The sequence below is a fragment of the Syngnathus scovelli genome, chromosome 5 (assembly GCF_024217435.2).
Source record: "Syngnathus scovelli strain Florida chromosome 5, RoL_Ssco_1.2, whole genome shotgun sequence".
NCBI classification, from domain to species: Eukaryota; Metazoa; Chordata; class Actinopteri; order Syngnathiformes; family Syngnathidae; genus Syngnathus; species Syngnathus scovelli.
This window is the reverse complement of record NC_090851.1, coordinates 21009474-21027512: the sequence shown is the minus strand read 5'-3', so window position 1 is coordinate 21027512 and position 18039 is coordinate 21009474. Positions and strand designations below refer to the sequence as shown.

Genomic DNA, 18039 nt, shown 5'->3' with positions numbered 1-18039 from the left:
ACATGCTTTTAAAATTTGAGAGGGTTATTGCATGATCATCAGCACCGGTAATCGGCGGTCTCAACTGAGCAATTGGAATGGTATTCTTGATCTCATCCCTAATGGATTCAATCTTTGGAGCAAAACATTTCATGAACTCATCAGCTGAGTGGAAGGAGCTATCGGGGGTCGGCTGGCATAGTGTTAGCTTTGCCACTGTATCAAATAGGTATTTAGGATTGTTTTTATTGAGATTAATGACTTGCGAAAAATAACAAGTTTTTGCTAAAACAAGCGCATCTATATATTTCAGGAGGCTGTCCTGCCATGCCTGATGGAAAACCTCAAGTTTGGTTAAATGCCATCTGCGCTCATGCTTTCTACATAATTGCTTAAGCGTACGTGTTTCATCTGTGAACCACGGAGTAGGCAATCTACGGCGAGTTTTCAGACGTAGCGGCACCACAGAGTCGATGGCATTTAACAATGTCGCATTGAATTCATTTGTAAGATTATCAACAGAGCCGATATTGCGGGAAATATGGCAGTTGCCGGCAACAGTAACTCAGATAGCGCAGTCGCAGTCATGGAATTAATATTACGGCTGCTATAATTCTGATTGCTCTCTTTGACAAAGAACTAAAATTTCAAATTTTATTAAGTAATGATCAAACAAAACAGTAGTGTATGGCAATACTGTTATATTTGAGGTTGCAAGTTCTCGGGATAATAACAGATCTAAGGTATTTCCATTCTTATGCATTGCTGCCTGTATGGCTTGCGTAAAACCAAACGTATCAGTTAAAGTCTGAAACGCCGAAGTAAGTGGCTCTGACGGTAAATTCATGTGGATATTGAAATCGCCCATGATTATTATATTATCCGCATTTGTCACTAGATCAGCCACAAATTCTGAAAATTCATCCAGGAAGCCAGAGTAAGCCCAGTAAAGCGTTGGATCGTACAGTGAGAACTTCAAATGTTTTAAATACGTTAATCGAACGAGGCCTAAATCTAAACTCGGAATTTGAGATGAGGGCGCCACCCCCACCCTTTTTTCGAGGAGGCGCCACCTGCGAGTGCACAAAATTTGGAGGCGAGGCCTCGTTAAGCGGCAGCAGTTCATTAGGTTTTAACCAGGTCTTGCAAAGACCAAAAACGTTTAGATTATGTTCTGTGATGAGGTCATTAACGAGAACTGCTTTCGTATGAAGCAATCTAATATTTATAAAACCGAGTTTAAGTGTAATTGGTCGATCAGGGTTCGTATCTATCGAAGATTGTGTTCTCTAGGCCTGACATCACCTCTCAAATGTTTATTAGCGCGGTGGGACGATACGACCGTGGGAATTTGATAGTAAATATTCGTTTACTATCAAACATGTAAAATTATCTGAAACAGGCACCGTTTCATCAGCGATACCGGTCGGGGTGGAGTGATTGGATTTGTCTACTACCCCAGTAGAAAGTGTGTACACGTGTCCTGTAGCACTATTCAAACTGTGACGCTCTAGTCTACACAAGGAGCTATGTGCATGCTGGAAGTCTAGCCTCGCACTAGTTAACTTTAACTTAACAGACTCCAAACCCATCCTAACAGGTGGTCTAATCACCTGTGCCCTGGTCTGCTCTAAAGTGTCATGAGTGGCTCAAACAGTAATCTATATTCCTAGAAAGAATGAAGGCGCCTTCACGGTTAGGATGAAGGCCGTCCTTCCTCAGCAGGTCAGGGCGGCCCCAGAAGGAGGACCAGTTATCTATAAAATACAGTCCCTGCTTTTTACAGAACCCAGTCATCCATCAATTAAGGCAGTGGGCATTCCTTTTTTAATCATGTGATAATATTGCTTTAAGCTGTTACTGAATATATGATAGCCAAGCAAAGAAATAAAACCAAAGATCTAAACTTAGGTGTTTCCATGTGTGACTCAGAACCGACCTCGTGCCATTCTATTCATCCATATTTTTGTTAATTCAGCTTGTTTACTAATTTGCCCCTTCAAGTCTCATGTCAAGGTTTGGCACCATCTGTTGGTAAATGAATTTCAGCAATGCCAATTTATTCCTGGGAACAATCCAATACTCACATTTTGCACCATCTGTTGCCCCCTCTACCATGTTACTTGACAGGGGCAAGGCCCCGGTGGTGGATGAGATCCGCCCGGAATTCTTAAAGGCTCTGGATGTTGTCAAAAAGTAAAAAAAGTCAAAGTCTGCTTTATTGTCAATTTCTTCACATGCAAAGACACACAAAGAGATCGAAATTACGTTCCCACTACCCCACGGTGACAAGACATAGTTCACAATGTACATACAAGTAAACAACACAAGAAAAATAAAACAAGAAGGCACAATCAATGAATAAATAAGAGTGATGAATAAATAATAAATAAACAAATAACAATAAATAAGTACAGGACGCTACGCAGAAGGGGGAAGAGAGTTCAGGTTGTGGGGCTGTCCTGGCTGACACGCCTCTACAGCATTGCGTGGACATTGGGGACGGTGCCTCTGGATTGGCAGACTGGGGTGGTGGTGCCCCTCTTTAATAAGGGGGACTGGACCGGAGGGTTTGTTCCAACTACAGAGGAATCACACTCCTCAGCCTCCCTGGTAAGGTCCATTCAGGGGTCCTGGAGAGGAGGGTCTGTTGGGAAGTTGAATCTCAGATTCAGGAGGAACAGTGTGCTTTTCGTCCTGGCCGTGGAACAGGATCCTCGAGGGTGCATAGGAGTTTGCTCAACCAGTCCACATGTGTTTTGTGGATTTGGAGAAGGTGTTCGACCGTGTCCCTCAGGAAGTACTGTGGAGGGTGCTTCGAGAGTACGGGGTGCCGAACCGACTGATAAGGGCGGTTCGGTCCCTGTATCATCGATGCCAGAGTGCGGGGTCCCGAAACAACTGATAAGGGTCGTTCGGTCCCTGTATCATCAATGCCAGAGCTTGGTCCGCATTTCCGGCAGTAAGTCAGATTCGTTCCCAGTGAGGGTTGGACTCCTCCAAGGCTGCCGTTTGTCACCGATTCTGTTCAAAACTTTTATGGACAGAATTTCTAGGCGCAGCTGAGGTGTTGAGGGTGTCCGGTTTGGGGACCTTAGCATTGCATCTCTCCTTTTTGCAGACGACATGATGCTGGTGGCTTCTTCAAGCCATGATCTCCAGCTCTCACTGGAGCAGTTTCCATTCGAGTGTGAAGCGGTCGGGATGAACGTCAGCACCTCCAAATCTGAGACCATGGTCCTCAGTCGGAAAAGGGTGGAATGCCCTCTCCAGATCGGGGATGAGATCCTGCCCCAAGTGGAGGAGTTCGTGTGATCGACAGGCGTATCAGTGTAGCGTAGGCTGTAATGCGGACTCTGTACCGGTCCATCGTGGTGAAGAGGGAGCTGAGCCAAAAGGCAAAGCTCTCAATTTACCGGTCGATCCTTCTACCTCCAACCTTTCTTAAACTGAGAGCTACTTCCTGGGTACTGATTAAGGCAACGGGCTACCAGTTTGACACACACTTCTGAAATAGCCAATTTGCTCTATTTAGCTTTCACTATGTGTTATTATTTTCATTTCCAGTTCACATGTAAGTGTGATTTTAACAAGAATAGCAAAAATACAGTCAAACCTCAGTTTTCGACCACAATCCATTCCAGAAGGCGGTTTGAGAAGCGAATCGGTCGAATTCCGAAACTTTTTTCCCATTACAAATAATAGAAAACATTTTAGTCCGTTCCAAGACAAAAAAAACGCCTTTTTTTAAAGCATTTTTTCATTTGCGCATTTTTGTCTGATCACGCAAATGCAGCGCACCGCCAAACGCACAACCGTAGCGCGTCGCCCACCGCGCAACTGCACCGCACTGGTCGCATTATTGTGACAGAGCCGTCGCTGAAATTTAGAAAATATTGTTAAAGTCCTAATGTACTTTCCAGAATTTAAGTGGACCTCAGTGCGCAGGGAGCTTAATTTGGTCCGATCACACAACCGCAGCGTGCCGGGCGCTCACTGTCGCATTGCTTTAAGAGCGTCTTTGTGTTTTAGAATGGCTTTACTGCTCCCAGTTGCTTTCTTTGGAGGCATGATTAGGGGTTAATACAATCCTCAAAGTAACGAAAATACAATAACTACGGAGTCAGTAGACGTCCGGGCCGTGCGGTCGGGTTTTCTCGGGTCCTCCCGGCTCATCTCGGGAGGTTCGACCTCCAAATTTTGTTCAACAACTGAAGCAAAAAAATCTCGAATTTTTTGTTCAAATTCCGATTTGTTCGAGAACCGGGACGTTCGGAAACCGAGGTTTGACTGTAAAATAAATAGATGCAGCTCACTGAGAAGTGCCGCTATTTGAGCTAATTTTAGAACAGACCTGCGGTCAACTCATGCGGTCCTCACGGGCGACCTGGTGCCCGCGGGCACCGTGTTGGTGACCCCTGTTCTACCCTCACCTATGGTCACGAGTTATGGGTCGTGACCAAAAGAACAAGATCCCGGATACAAGCGTCCAAAATGAGTTTCCTCCACAGGGTGTCCGGGCTCTCCCTTAGAGTTTGGGTGAGAAGCTCTGTCATCCGGGAGAGACTCAGTAATGCCGCTGTAATTGAGAGGAGCCAGATGAGGTGGCTCGGGCATCTCATCAGGATGCCTCCTGGATGCCTCCCTGGGGAGGTGTTCCAGGCATGTCCCTCCGGTAGGAGACCCTGTGGACGACCCAGGACGCGCTGGAGAGACTATGTCTCAGCTGGCCTGGGAACACCTTGGGATCCCTCGGGATGAGCTGGACAAAGTGGCCGGGGAGAGGGAAGTCCTGGCGTCCCTCCTAAAGCTGCTTCCCCCGTGACTCAACCCCGGATAAGTGGAAGAAGATGGATGGATGGATGGATGGATGGATGGATGGATGGATGGATGGATGGATGGATGGATGGATGGATGGATGGATGGATGGGCTGCATCTAACATTTTTGTTACTATTCTTTTTAAAATTACAGATGCATTGATGTTATAGACCAAAAGTCAGTGTTGTTGTGCATGCCCAAACCATAGCAGTCGTGAACACAAGCTACTGAGAGCAAAGACAATTAGGAGACGATCTGTCCCTACTATCGTTCAAAAGATTTGTTCACCGAATCGTTCACCCCCGTCCCCCACACAACACACACATGGACGCCAGACAAAGTGAGTTTAAAAAAATATGCTCGTCTCGGTATTGCAGTTGTCATTTGTGTGTCTTTTAATTACTATTATTTCTATCAAAAACATTGGAGTTGTGATGTAAGAATGAGAACGAGCAGTACAGTATGCTCACTCACTGATCCGTTGATGAACTGGAAGGGCAAGGCACTCACTCACCGAATCGTTCATGAACGGGAAGTTACGTCACTGACTCCTTCGTGAACGGCAATTGTGTGGCAGTATGTTTTGTAAAGTCCCTCCTCCATCTGACCTGAGCTGCTGTTTGGTCCTTTGCAAAGATTCATGAGTGGGTGACAGACTGTATTTCTTTTTCTAATGTTGCCTGTCTGAGCTCAAATTACCTGAGAAAAGATTGACCATTTTTTATGCAGTCTTGTCAAGAGTCTATATTTGACTGCATGTCTTTCTGTTTATTAAGACTTATTGCACACAAGTATAAATAATAGTAAAATAGGAAAATAAATAAAAAGATAAATGACAAACTAAATCAAAGACTAAGCTAAATAATACTACCCTAAGAGCTTGAGAGATGCTGAGATAGACAGAGAGGATATTATCCAATAATGATATAATGGTGCACATATACATGTTATTTAAAATCGATTGTAAGAAGTATTTTCAAATAAAGATTTCCCATAGAGCAACATAATCTCCTAGCGATTGCAGACTGGCGCCTCTCTTCATGTCATAAAGTTGGGGGCAATAAAAACTTCCCTTTGTGTACTGGCAAGAGACTGTCAGTCTGCTGCTCTCATTTATTTATGTGCTTGCAAGTGCTGTTTGGGTGAGTGGTTCCTTTCTTCTTTGGCTAATTGTGAATGTACATTCACTGACTATGAACTGTCCAACATAGTTCACATTCATTCACTGAATTGTTCACGCCTGAAGATGCAACACGTTCACTCACTGATCTGTTGATGCACCATGACTCGTTCGCGAATGGGAAAATCAGCACGTTCAGTCGTTCATTCACTGATCTGTTCAGTTGATGAACGGGGAAGGCAGTTTACTCACAAATTCGTTCAGTTGATGAATGGGAAAGTCAGTGAAGTGACTCATTAGTGAGCAGGAAGTTACGTCATTCTTCTTCTATGTTTCATTTTACGGCACCAGCTTCAAGTCGCATGACTAGATATAAAGCCTCCTATAACTCAAAAACAGAAAAATTACATCTTGAAAGCAATGCATGAATTTATTCTATCACGTTGGGCATGAGGCTCCAGGATATATACAAAAATTCTTAAGTGGAATTTAATACTTTTTAATACCGCCACAATATTTTTTAATACCAACACGATTTCTAGCTGCAACTATGACAACCTTCAGGGGTTACTAATAAAGTAACATATTACTGTCATTTTCTCACATGAATTTATGAGTGCATGAAAGGACGAAATGTGTTTTCATTGTTGTGTAGAATTGATTGATTGATTGATTGATTGATGCACATGCCACTTTTGCTACTCTTTCACAGTCATTCTATCTTATTGAGGATTCAGATAACCTTAGCCTACATTTTTCTTAAGTACAATGTCAATTAGAGATGTTTTTTTAATTAAATAAATACGCCAATATAATAGCTACTATTACAAGATGATCAACAGTTAGCTAAATCAGTAACACCTTTGATTGATTGATTGATTGATTGATTGATGGTTGATTGATTGATTGATTGATTGATTGATTGATTGATTGATTGATTGATTGATTGATTGATTGATTGATTGATTGATTGATTGATTGATGCACACAGCACTTTTGCAACTCTTTCACAGTCATTCTATCTTATTGAGGATTCAGACAACCTTAGCCTACATCTATGGCATTACATTTTTCTTAAGTACAATGTCAATTAGAGATGTTTTTTTATTAAATAATAAATAATAGCTACTATTACAAGATGATCAACAGTTAATTAAATCAGTAACACCTTCAACAACCCGTAAAAATATTTATCATTTACTGATGGTTCTCTCACACACAAGCACAGACAATCGTAGCCTACAAATATGGCATTACATTTCCCTTAGGTACAACATTTTCTTTGTATATTAATGATCTACCTGATGTGTGCCCTAATAGCAATGTTCAAATGTATGCCGACGATGCGGTCATCACTGTCCAGGGCAAGACTACTAAACAAGTCTCTGACAGTCTAACTAGTGCACTTGAAAGGGTACATGACTGGCTAGACGGTGCCTGCCTCATGCTCAATGTAAAGAAAACAGTATTCATGTTGTTCAGCAAAAGACCAACGACCATTGAGAGGTCTGGTGTTTTCTCTAAGGGAGTAGAATTGGAGTGTGTGCCACACTTCAAGTATCTCGGTGTGATCTTGGACTCCAATCTACCCTTTAAGAAACAGATCAAAAAAGTAACTAACACTATTCAGTTCAATTTACGAAACTTCAAACAAATTTTACCCTATCTAACAACAGAAGCAGCAAAAACATATCTGCATTGTATGATCTTCTCACACATGGAATATTGTTTTACAAACTGGTCTTTTGCAAATGCGACAACCATAAGATCAATTGAACAGGTTTTTTAAAGGCCTATAAAAATACTAGACAAAAAACCCAACTCTTATCACCACTGTAATATTCTGGAAAAGTATAATCTCCTCAGTTTTGAAAACTTTAGGAACTTAAAAAACGCATGCTTAATATATAAGTGTTTAAATGGCCTGGCTCCTCCTCCTCTTATGGAATTCATCCATAAAAAAGAAGAACTACTTTTGGTAAGAGCGTACTCTCCATATATGGCTGTCAATACTGGAATCTACTCCCTGCCTCAATTAGAGAGATCCCCTCTTTTGATGCTTTTAAAAGGCAACTGAAACATTGGCCAAAAAGCTCACAAACTTGTAATCACTTTTAGTAAATAGTCTGCTGGGACGGTTAGAATAGTTTTTCCACAGTGTGGCTATAACCTTTTATACTATGTTTTTTTTTTTTATCTCCCTATAATGTACTAGTGTGTATATCTGTATGTCTGCTCTTTCAGGCTGAGTTAATGTAATGTCTAATGTCTATTTGTCTGTCGTTCTATGTCACGAGGACAACGGATGAAACTTAGCTCCGGCTAATTCCGACTGGTTTTAAACTGGGATGTTTGTATGTATGTCTATATCTTTAGTGTTCATCAAACTGGTACTGTCCTGTCTAAATAAATAAAAAAATAAAACATGTGATAGGCGTTTGGCTTTGAGATAAGTTAGAAACATACATGTTTTTAGCATGTATTGTATTTTATTATAGTTATTATTAATTTTTGGTTCATTGTCTTACACATGAAAATATACTTTGTTTGATGTGCTGTGACAGATAATCTGCACTTGCATTTCCCAGGATTTCAGAACCAAAATATCTTGAAGTCACGCAATCATTCTCTAGCACCGAATGTGTATGTCCATCTGTTTTTGCTTTGAATACGTATTGAGACTTTCATTGAACTAGAGGACAAACGGTCTGGCTTTGTTGACGCTTAATTCACTTCTAATTGACACGTAACGAGCTTCTTCTTGAAGTATGGCGTTAAACCAAACTTGATTATGTAGCCAGTCATGTCCTTGCCGCATGCAAAGCTTTTTGCTATTTTTGAGTCATTAATCATATTGCGGAAGCGCTCTCTTATGCACTCATTGGAGGTGTATAAGTGGTGTTTCATCGTGGTGTGCAGGCACCACAGCACAGCAGACATTGTGGATGCCACATTAAGGCCCACAGTAATTGTCATATTCAAGATGTCCATTATTCTGTTGTTGTCTACTTTCTTATTGTCTTTAGGTGACTGGAAAGTTCAGAGGAGGCGTTAACCCTTTTACCAATGGGTGTTGGAAGAATGTCACTCATGTCCTCTGCAGTTCGCAGGCACCCAGGTTCACATTTACAATTTATTACCACACCATCCATTCAACTTCATACAAGTGTGTCATAATGTCCATGGACTTTAATAGTGAAAATTACAAAAATCACATGAACAACAGTAGTTGCAAAAGGCAGCGCATGGGACAAAATACTAGTAGTTTATCTTACTTGGTTGCAAATATAGTTATTTCATCAAAAGGTATGGTATGAACCTGCTGAAAGCTGTGTGAGAATCCTGTTGGAGAAATATATAGTAACACGTGGTTTGTTACTGTTTGACATGTTTCTTTAGCAGTGAGAAGTGAACCCCTTTTTTAAGTTTATTTTTTAAGGGTTCTTTTAAGGTATTTTTAAGGGTGAGATTACAAAGAAAGTTGTAAATTGCGCAATTCTCTCACCCTCTCAGCACACCAATGTGTTTGGCTCAAAATAAGCGAAACAAAACGAGAACTAATTGAATCTGAGCTGGATTTGCATTTTTTATATTCTCCTCCTATGAAAGGTTTATTTTAATTAATCATTACGGAATCACTTTTCAAGTTTATTACACTTTTAAAATAAATTGATTAGTTGTGCCCCTTCCAAGTTTGGAACGAAACAGCCCCTGTTTAACATTTTACCATGATTTACCAGAAATTGTAGACGTAACCCAAGACCTAAAAAAAAAAATCTCTGGAATTCTCAAAATTCAACAGGAAATTAGCCATTTTCTTTTTCCTTCGAAATATTACCTCACTTTCGGGCTTTTACTGCAGTCGTATTTTATCTAAGTAGCTTTTTAATTTACTTTATTTTCAAACATTTCTAATTCCAATGTGCCAGTATCCCAATGCGCCCTTACCACAACGTTGTCAGGGCTGCAAAGGCATAGCTGCACATAGCTAGCTGCTCGCAGTTCTAGTTTATTTTATTTTTAAATGCTTTTTTTGCTGATATGAAACTGATGGGATGCCTATGGTGTAGTCAAGCACAAACATATGTATTACGAAGTATATCTCTCAGTGGTGGTGTGCTTGGTTGTTCTTTGACCAGTTAAAGGAGTAGTCTGCCTTTCGCCTGTTGTCTGCAGGGATAAGCTCCAGCACCTCCTGCAACTCTGAAGGATAAGTGCTGTTATTTATTTGTGTGTGTGTGTGTGTGTGTGTGTGTGTGTGTGTGTGTGTGTGTGTGTGTGTGTGTGTGTGTGTGTGTGTGTGTGTGTGTGCGTGTGTGCGTGTGTGTGTGTGTGTGCACGCGCGCGCGTGTGCGTGCGTGTGTGCGCGCGTGCGCGAGATGTTTGTAAGTAGGAGCAACGTTTCCCATAGGAATCATGTAAAAGCAAATAATGTCTGCTGGACTATCAAAGTCAAAGTCAAAGTCAAAGTCAGGTTTATTGTGAATTTCTCCACATGCCAAAGACACACAAAGAAACCGAAATTTCGTTCCCCTCTATCCCACGGTGACAAGACATGGCTCACAACAGACAAACAAGTAAACAAGTATAACAAAAGTGTGCTGAATAAATAATGAATAAATAACACAACAATAAATAAATAAATAAGAGGAGCAGAAAAAAAAGGAGCAAGTGCGCGTACAGCAGACATTCCCGAAAATAGCGCAACAGTGCCGCACGCTACGCAGAAGGGGGTAGCGAGTTCAGGGCCCTAACAGCCTGGAGAAAGAAGCTGTTGGCGAGTCTGGTGGTGCGGGAGCGCAGGCTCCTGTACCTCTTCCCAGAGGGCAGAAGGTCAAACAAAGAGTGAGCCGGGTGACTCACATCTCTGGCAATCGAGGTTGCCTTGCGGGCGAGATGGGAGGTGTAAATGTCCTTCAGGGAGGGGAGCGAAGCACCAATAATCTTACCAGCCGTATTCACTATGCGCTGCAGGGCCTTCAAGTTCTGTTCAGTGCAGTTACCACCCCAGACAGCGATGCAACTGGTGAGGACGCTCTCACGGTAGAATGTAGACAGGACTGCCTGAGGAGCACATGCACGCCTGAGCTTCCGCAGGAAGTACAGGCGGTGCTGAGCTTTCTTTGCCAGTGACGAGGTGTTTGCGGACCAGGAGAGGTCCTATCCCAAAAGTCACACGTTTTACCCTATTACTCTGTGTAAAACATGCAGAAAACCAAAACAACAGTTTTATTTTTGCTTTTTCAAACCTTTATAACAAAAAATAAATGTCATTTTACTCTTGACCTCCTAACTTTGCTTGTGGATGAGGGAATCTGTTCTAATTTTCTACACTTGCTAAAAATACCACAGGGAAAACACAGAAAAAGCTAGTAATTTAGTGTATGTTTGCACGTACTCCTTGCAATGTGCGTCATTACTTTTTGGTGAAATTAGTGAGTTTTCCGACTGTGTGAGTGGTCGGTGAACGCACCTCGCGCAGAACGTGAGTGAGAACGTAAAAAAACAAAATAAAAGAAAAGGATGTGCACAAAATTTTATTGAAAACAAACTGGTACTATCTGGCGCACTGCAACAGCATCCGCCTTTCACTAAATGCATGCGTGTTCCTACAGCAGGGGATACCGAGTTTCACCGACTTTGGCACAACGGCCATACCGTGTCGCGAACTCGACGATACGCATGCATTTGCCATGTTCCTTTGTGACTTTGAGTTTCTTAGGAGACATACTCGACTACACTACTGTATTTTTCGCACCAAAAGGCGCACTGGATTATAAGGTGCATTGAATTTTTTTATTTTAGTAATTATTTCATATATAGGGCGCACCGGATTAAAAGGTGCATAAAATAGAAGCTATACTGCAACAAACTGAGGTTGACTCGGGTTGCGGTATGCATCCACTCACCAATAACCAATGAGCCGTCTGTAAACTATCGTGTTTCTCAATCTCCTATATAATGATTGGAACTGACTAAAGTTCGAGCTAACACATTGGTACTGCGTACTTATGTTTCCCTTTCATATCGATCCGTAAATTTACTCGAAACATTAACGAAGCAGCCTAATTTGTGATGAAATAGCCTCTTGCGTATAGCAGTTATCATTATAGCATTAGCCAACCGCAAACTCCCATGAGCCTCAGCAAAGTGTTGTGGCAGCCCCCTGTCAACAATCGCGTTTCTCAAACTATCTCCTATAAAATGATCGGAACTGAATAAAGTTTGATCTAACATATTGGTACTGCTTACTTATGTTTCCCTTCTATATCGATCCGTAAATTTACTCAACTACTAACTACTTAGGGTTAGGGGGGATGACATACCAGCAAATCAGTGTGACTTCTGCTGTTGCCTTTGCAAGACCAGTTCAGATATGCGTTATCGCGAATTTACACGACATTCAGGTGTGTTCGGCCATCCGTGGGGGGGTTGGTAACCCAGGTTAAGAACCACTGAACTAGCACCTTTTGCTATCCATTTGTGGCCTGCTGTCCTCTTTTTTTTTTTTTTTGCCCACGGCCTAAAAACATTTAACGCAGCCTGCCACACTAATTTTCTTGGCCTTGATATATTGCCATATAAAGTATTTGTGCTTGTTGTTCACTTTATGACCTGGGTCCATTTAAATTTGAATAAGCTACCCTCTTGTCATTCATTTAGTCTCTATTTAGTATATGTGGCTTTTGGTCAATGGCCTTTGAATACTTACTTCCTTATGTGTCCTCTGCAGATATTTGGCAAGAAAGAGGTATGTGCACAGTGTGTGTGTGCAGCCTCCATTTCCACGGCCACAACTGACTGAGACTCAGCTAACCACAAAGATCCTGGGCAATGGTTTACGAGGAGATCTGCATAGGGTGAGCTAAGATCAAAGCTAAATTCAATTGGGTTATAGTCACAGGTTTTTATCTATCTTGTCTATTTTGTCCCTTCTGGTGCCAACACAAGTGGCTACCACTGAAGTCTTCAGACCTCTTTAGACAGCACTTTTACCTTGTTCTACATATGTGTTTATTGCCAATATTGTTAATAATGCTGACATCAAACCCCCATAACGTTAGGTTTGTTCCACCATTAACATTCCATCAAATAGAGCAAGTGGTTTTAAATACTTCCATCCATCCATTTTCTGAACCGCTTAGTCCCCACGGGGGTCGCGGGCGTGCTGGAGCCTATCCCAGCCGTCATCGGGCTGTAGGCGGGGGACACCCTGAACTGGTTGCCAGCCAATCGCAGGGCACACAGAGACAGACAACCAATCTCACTCACACTCACACCTAGGGACAATTTGGAGTCTTCAATCGGCCTACCAAGCATGTTCTTGGAATGTGGGAGGAAACCGGAGTGCCCGGAGAAAACCCACGCGGGCCCGGGGAGAACATGCAAACTCCACACAGGGAGGGCCGGAGGTGGAATCGAACCCACACCCTCCTAACTGTGAGGCGGACGTGCTACCCAGTGCGTCACCGAGCCGCCGTTTTAAATACTTAAGATTGCTAATTAATTTGTAAGAATCGTCCCTGAAAACATGAAAAAATGAAAATGTCAAGATTGTTACTTATGAGATTTTGGCCTGACACCAGCAGTTGATCCCGTGGATGTGTTCAAAATCAAATCAGCTGCTTCTTCAAGAGAGTAGCTACCCAAAGTACAGAGTCTTCATGCTGGAGGTGGCATACGGGGACTCAAGTGAAGTAAAGTGATTTTTCTGAAATCATATATGAGAGATTAACAATGACAGCAAATGTATCTTGTATAATATTACCATCCGCTGTTTTTTTTTTTTGTGTGTCACTGGAGTGTCTTACTATGTTATCATCATGTGAATGTCAACCCAGAACTTGGTGCCCGTACGGTAAATTAATGTGAAAACTAAATTAGCCATCTTATAAGGTTACAACTTTATTACCGTAATCCCTCATTTATCGCGGATAATTGGTTCCAAGAACACCCGCGATAGGTGAAAATCCGCGATGTAAAGAAAATATATACCGTGTTTTCCACACTATTAAGTGCTCTTAAAAAATTTAAATTTCCTCAGAAAATCACAGTGCGCCTTATAATGCAGAGCGCCTTATATATGGATCAATCGATGAATTTGTTGATCCATACTGGTTGTATACAGCGCTCTGCCAAAATGTTTCAGTACGTTTTAGTATAACTAGTAAATTACAAGGTCGCATTGCTTCCCAGCATTACGGCAACCGTGGTCAGGGGGCGTCACTGAATAGCTGTTGTACCCGCGAGGCTATTTTGTACTGATCTCCCTGTGCGTTATGTACTTCATGTACGTTGTCACAGTTCATCAGCCAGCCAAACTCATGTATAGAACACTTAAGCCAGGATTCAGAGCGTCTTGCTCCCTTTATTTTGATTCAGTGTTAAACACAACGAGTGAAACTGCAAGTGAAACAACAAACACACATAGTTTCTTCTATAAGTTTTTTTCTTAGCTTATAAACAATAATAAAGTTATCCAATAAAACAATGATAACTGTTAGGTTACGGATTCTAGTTATTGATCTGACTCCAAATTGCGATCAACACTTAACACATAAATTGCTATGTCCTAATCCACACACTGGCGCACCTAACAATTTTGCGAGTTCATTCTGTCAAAGAGAAGACCAGTAGATCAATCAGACCAAATTTACCAATTGTTTATTCCTGACAAAGCGCACTAATACAGGCCTGGGTCCCGGGTCCCTCACACTAAAACTCGTGCGTTTTTGTGACCACCAAAAGACGACACATTCTTCCGGGTTGCCCAGTTTTAAAGAAACACAATATGAATATTAAAGCATGCAAAATATTGTGAGATGATTGGTCGATGGCCATCTCCTCCCCGTGTCGGTGCTATCGCTGAGGTCAGGTGGTTGGATTTTCCCGCGAAGCCCGGGCCACATAGACGTGCTGTTGTTCTCGTTCCTCAATGACCTTGAGGTGTTCTCATCCGGTACTCCCTGTCTGGGCCTATACACAACACTTCCAAGAAAACAAGTTCATGCAGTTTGCCTGCACATTCTTCACCCCCCACCAATCCACACGAGCACTCTAATACTAGATATTAATATGATTATAAGTTTAACACCACCTTAAAAAATATGTTTGCAAACTCCCAAAAGCACATTTCCCTTTATAACTTACAGCCGTTGATTCCGTGAGCATAAGGAGAGGAGAAAGTTTCGCTTAGATGACGCGAGTTTTTTTCAGTCCACTTTTAATCCGCCTTTTCCATGAGAAGGACCACTCCAGAAATGGGCCGCAGGTAAGTTTGCGAGATGCCTTGGGATGATGTCCTCACCTCAACCTTCCGGACCTTCCCATCACTGCTCTTGGGGGTGGATATGACCATAGCCATCGGCCACTCATTCCTTGGCACTTGGGTTTGCTTTAGCAGCACAATGTCCCCTGGTTGAAGGTTGCGTTGTGTCCTGTGCCACTTACGTCTCGGATGAAGAGTGCTCAGGTACTCATTTCTCCAACGGTTCCAGAACTCGTTCGCCAGCGCCTGCACTTGCCTCCACTGGCCTCTCAGAAGGTCTTTCCCCGCAAGCTCACCCGAGGAGCAAGCAGGCCTGGCTTCTGTGTCAGTAGCATGGAAGGAGACAGCAAGACTGAAGCAGAGGGGTCTGATGAAATAGGGACCAACGGCCTGGCGTTGATTATTGCCGACACCTCCGCCATCAGCGTGCACAGGACCTCATGTGTCAGGCGAGTATGTTTGTTTTGCAGAAGCATGGAATCTAATATTCTTCGTGCCACCCCAATCATGCGTTCCCACACACCTCCCATGTGGGAAGCGTGTGGTGGGTTGAACTCCCACGTGCAGTCTTTGCTGTGGAGATAATTCAAGATCTTGTTTTGCTTTTCATGTGAGGGCCTCATCCCTAGTTCTGCACTAGCAGCCACGAAATTTGTCCCTCTGTCTGACCTGAGCTGCTTTGCTGGGCCCCTGACGGCAAAGAATCTCCGTAGCGCATTTATGCAACTGGCAGTATCCATCGATTCAATAATTTCAATGTGTACTCCTCTGGTGCACATGCATGTGAACAGAATGGCCCATCTTTTGCTTTCTGCCGCACCTCCACAAGTGCGTCGTGTCACCACCGTCCACGGTCCAAATACATCCAGCCCCACATAGCTGAAGGGTGGAGAGGTGTCGAGTCGCTCCGGAGGGAGGTCAGCCATTTTTTGCACTTCCACCTTCCCTCTCAGCTTACGGCATGTCACACAATGATAGAGGATAGAGCTCACCAGCCCCTTTGCCAGTGACAATCCATAGTCCAGCTGCCCTGATGGCTTCCTCTGTGAATTGTCGCCCCTGGTGCTTTACCTCTGCATGATGGTGTTCCACAAGCAGCCTGGTGACCTGGTTTTGCTTCGGGAGGATGATTGGGTGTGTTTGTCTAGCCATACTGAGAATATTTTTGGAGCAAAAAGTTTTTACAGTCGGATGCCCTTCCTGACACCAACCCAAGGGGAAATTGATTTTCTGTAGGGGTTGACTCCCTTAGCCCATTCCTCTCCCGAGGAGCCCACTGGGCAGTGGTACTATTTAACCCATAGTTGGGGGCTGGTTCGTGGGCACCAGGGCGTGTCCACACACCGGTGGGCCTGCGTGCCGCACGTCTAGGGGCCAGACCTCCTCCGAGTCCCTTGTAGTTTTGCCTGGGTCCGTGTTGTACCCAGTTACCATGTGTCGCCACGTGGAGGCACTACATAGGGCTTGCTGTTAGAGAGGCTATGTACTGGCAGGGAGAGACTTAAGCACTCGGCTCTCCCGTTCGCATACTGCTAGCCAGCGGTGAGGGTTGACAGTGAGAAGTGACATACACTGGGCACTCCACCAACACACTAGACGCATCACAACAACCCGACTTGGTCTTATGAAGTCAGACACACTGGTCTTATGAAGTCAGACACACTGGTCTTATGAAGTCAGACACACAAATGAGGATGATCAGATGGATGTGTGGTGTGTCAATGAGGGAGAAAAAACCCAGTGCAGAGCTGAGAAAGAAGATGGGAGTGGAGGCCATAGTGGATGTGGTGAGGAGAGGCAGACTGCGATGGTACGGACATGTAGTGAGGAAGGACGAGAACGACTGGGTGAAGAAAGTTATGTCGTATAACGTAGAGGGAACAAGACCCAGTGGCCGACCTAAAAAGACCTGGCAGACGACCGTGTCAGCCGACATGAAGGCACTCGGCATCAACCACGAGATGGCCATGGACCGTTCCCGGTGGAAGAAAGCCATATCAAGAACCCAGTCCAACCCAGCGGCGCCTGGAAAACGGACTTTAAACCGATGATGATGATTGGGTGTTTTATCTCTGAGTTGAGAGAAGCATGCCTGAGGCGCCCTCCGACCCGCAGCAGGCCCTCACACATGTAGGGGTCCAGGGTCAAGATCTGACTTGAGTTAGAGACTTCTTTGTGTGCTTTAAGAGCAGCGTATTCATCTGGATATACATCTCTTTGGACAGTCTCTAGTATGAGTCTCTTGGCTGCTGCAAGCTCCTCAGGAGTGCGAGGTCCGCTGCACTGATGCCAGCTTTTGCATGCATGCTGTGGTGTGTCTGTGTGAGTCTGAGGTGGAGATTGACTTGTGAGAACGCATCTGATGTATCAGAAAGGAAACGGCTCTCAGCAAGGAGCTCCATTTTGAAAAACGCTGGAATCTTGAAGAGGTAAGTGGCTTGGTTTTGATGTGCGTAAGTAAAGCTGTCACTTGCGGTCTGACCTCCACATCTTTTCCAGGCTCTATCAGATCGAACTGAATGTGCGTGTCCAGCTCAGGAGTCTTGTGAAGAAAGTCGGGTCCTACGAACCACATTGTGTCCATCAGCTGTGATGCAGGTATTGACCTGGTGGCTAAGTCAGCAGGGTTATGTTCCGATGGCACATAATGCCACTGCTCAGGAGAGGTTGTTTGGCGAATACGATGCACACGATTGTGCACGTACACAAAGAAGCGCCTTGAGTCGTTATAGATGTATCCGAGGACCACCTTGCTGTCGGAGTAGAATTTCACAGCGTCTGGTTTGTGGTCCAGTTCACTCAAGACCAACTCTGCCAGCTCAACAGCCAGGACGGCACCACAGAGCTCGAGT

The 18039-nt window shown here is 43.6% G+C and overlaps 1 protein-coding gene across 2 annotated transcripts in view; it reads left to right on the top strand.

Moving 5' to 3' along the window:
* The first annotated feature begins 12787 nt into the window (after window positions 1–12787).
* Window positions 12788–18039, top strand: part of LOC125969628 (palmitoyltransferase ZDHHC5-A) — a 154301-nt gene continuing 149049 nt past the window's right edge. The window contains exons 1-2 of one of the 2 annotated variants that reach the window (XM_068650863.1): window positions 12788–17616; window positions 17687–17785. The gene's annotated coding sequence lies outside the window, so the exon portion shown is untranslated. Of the gene's footprint in view, window positions 17786–18039 lie in introns of both variants that reach the window. The other variant, XM_068650862.1, reaches the window with a different exon arrangement.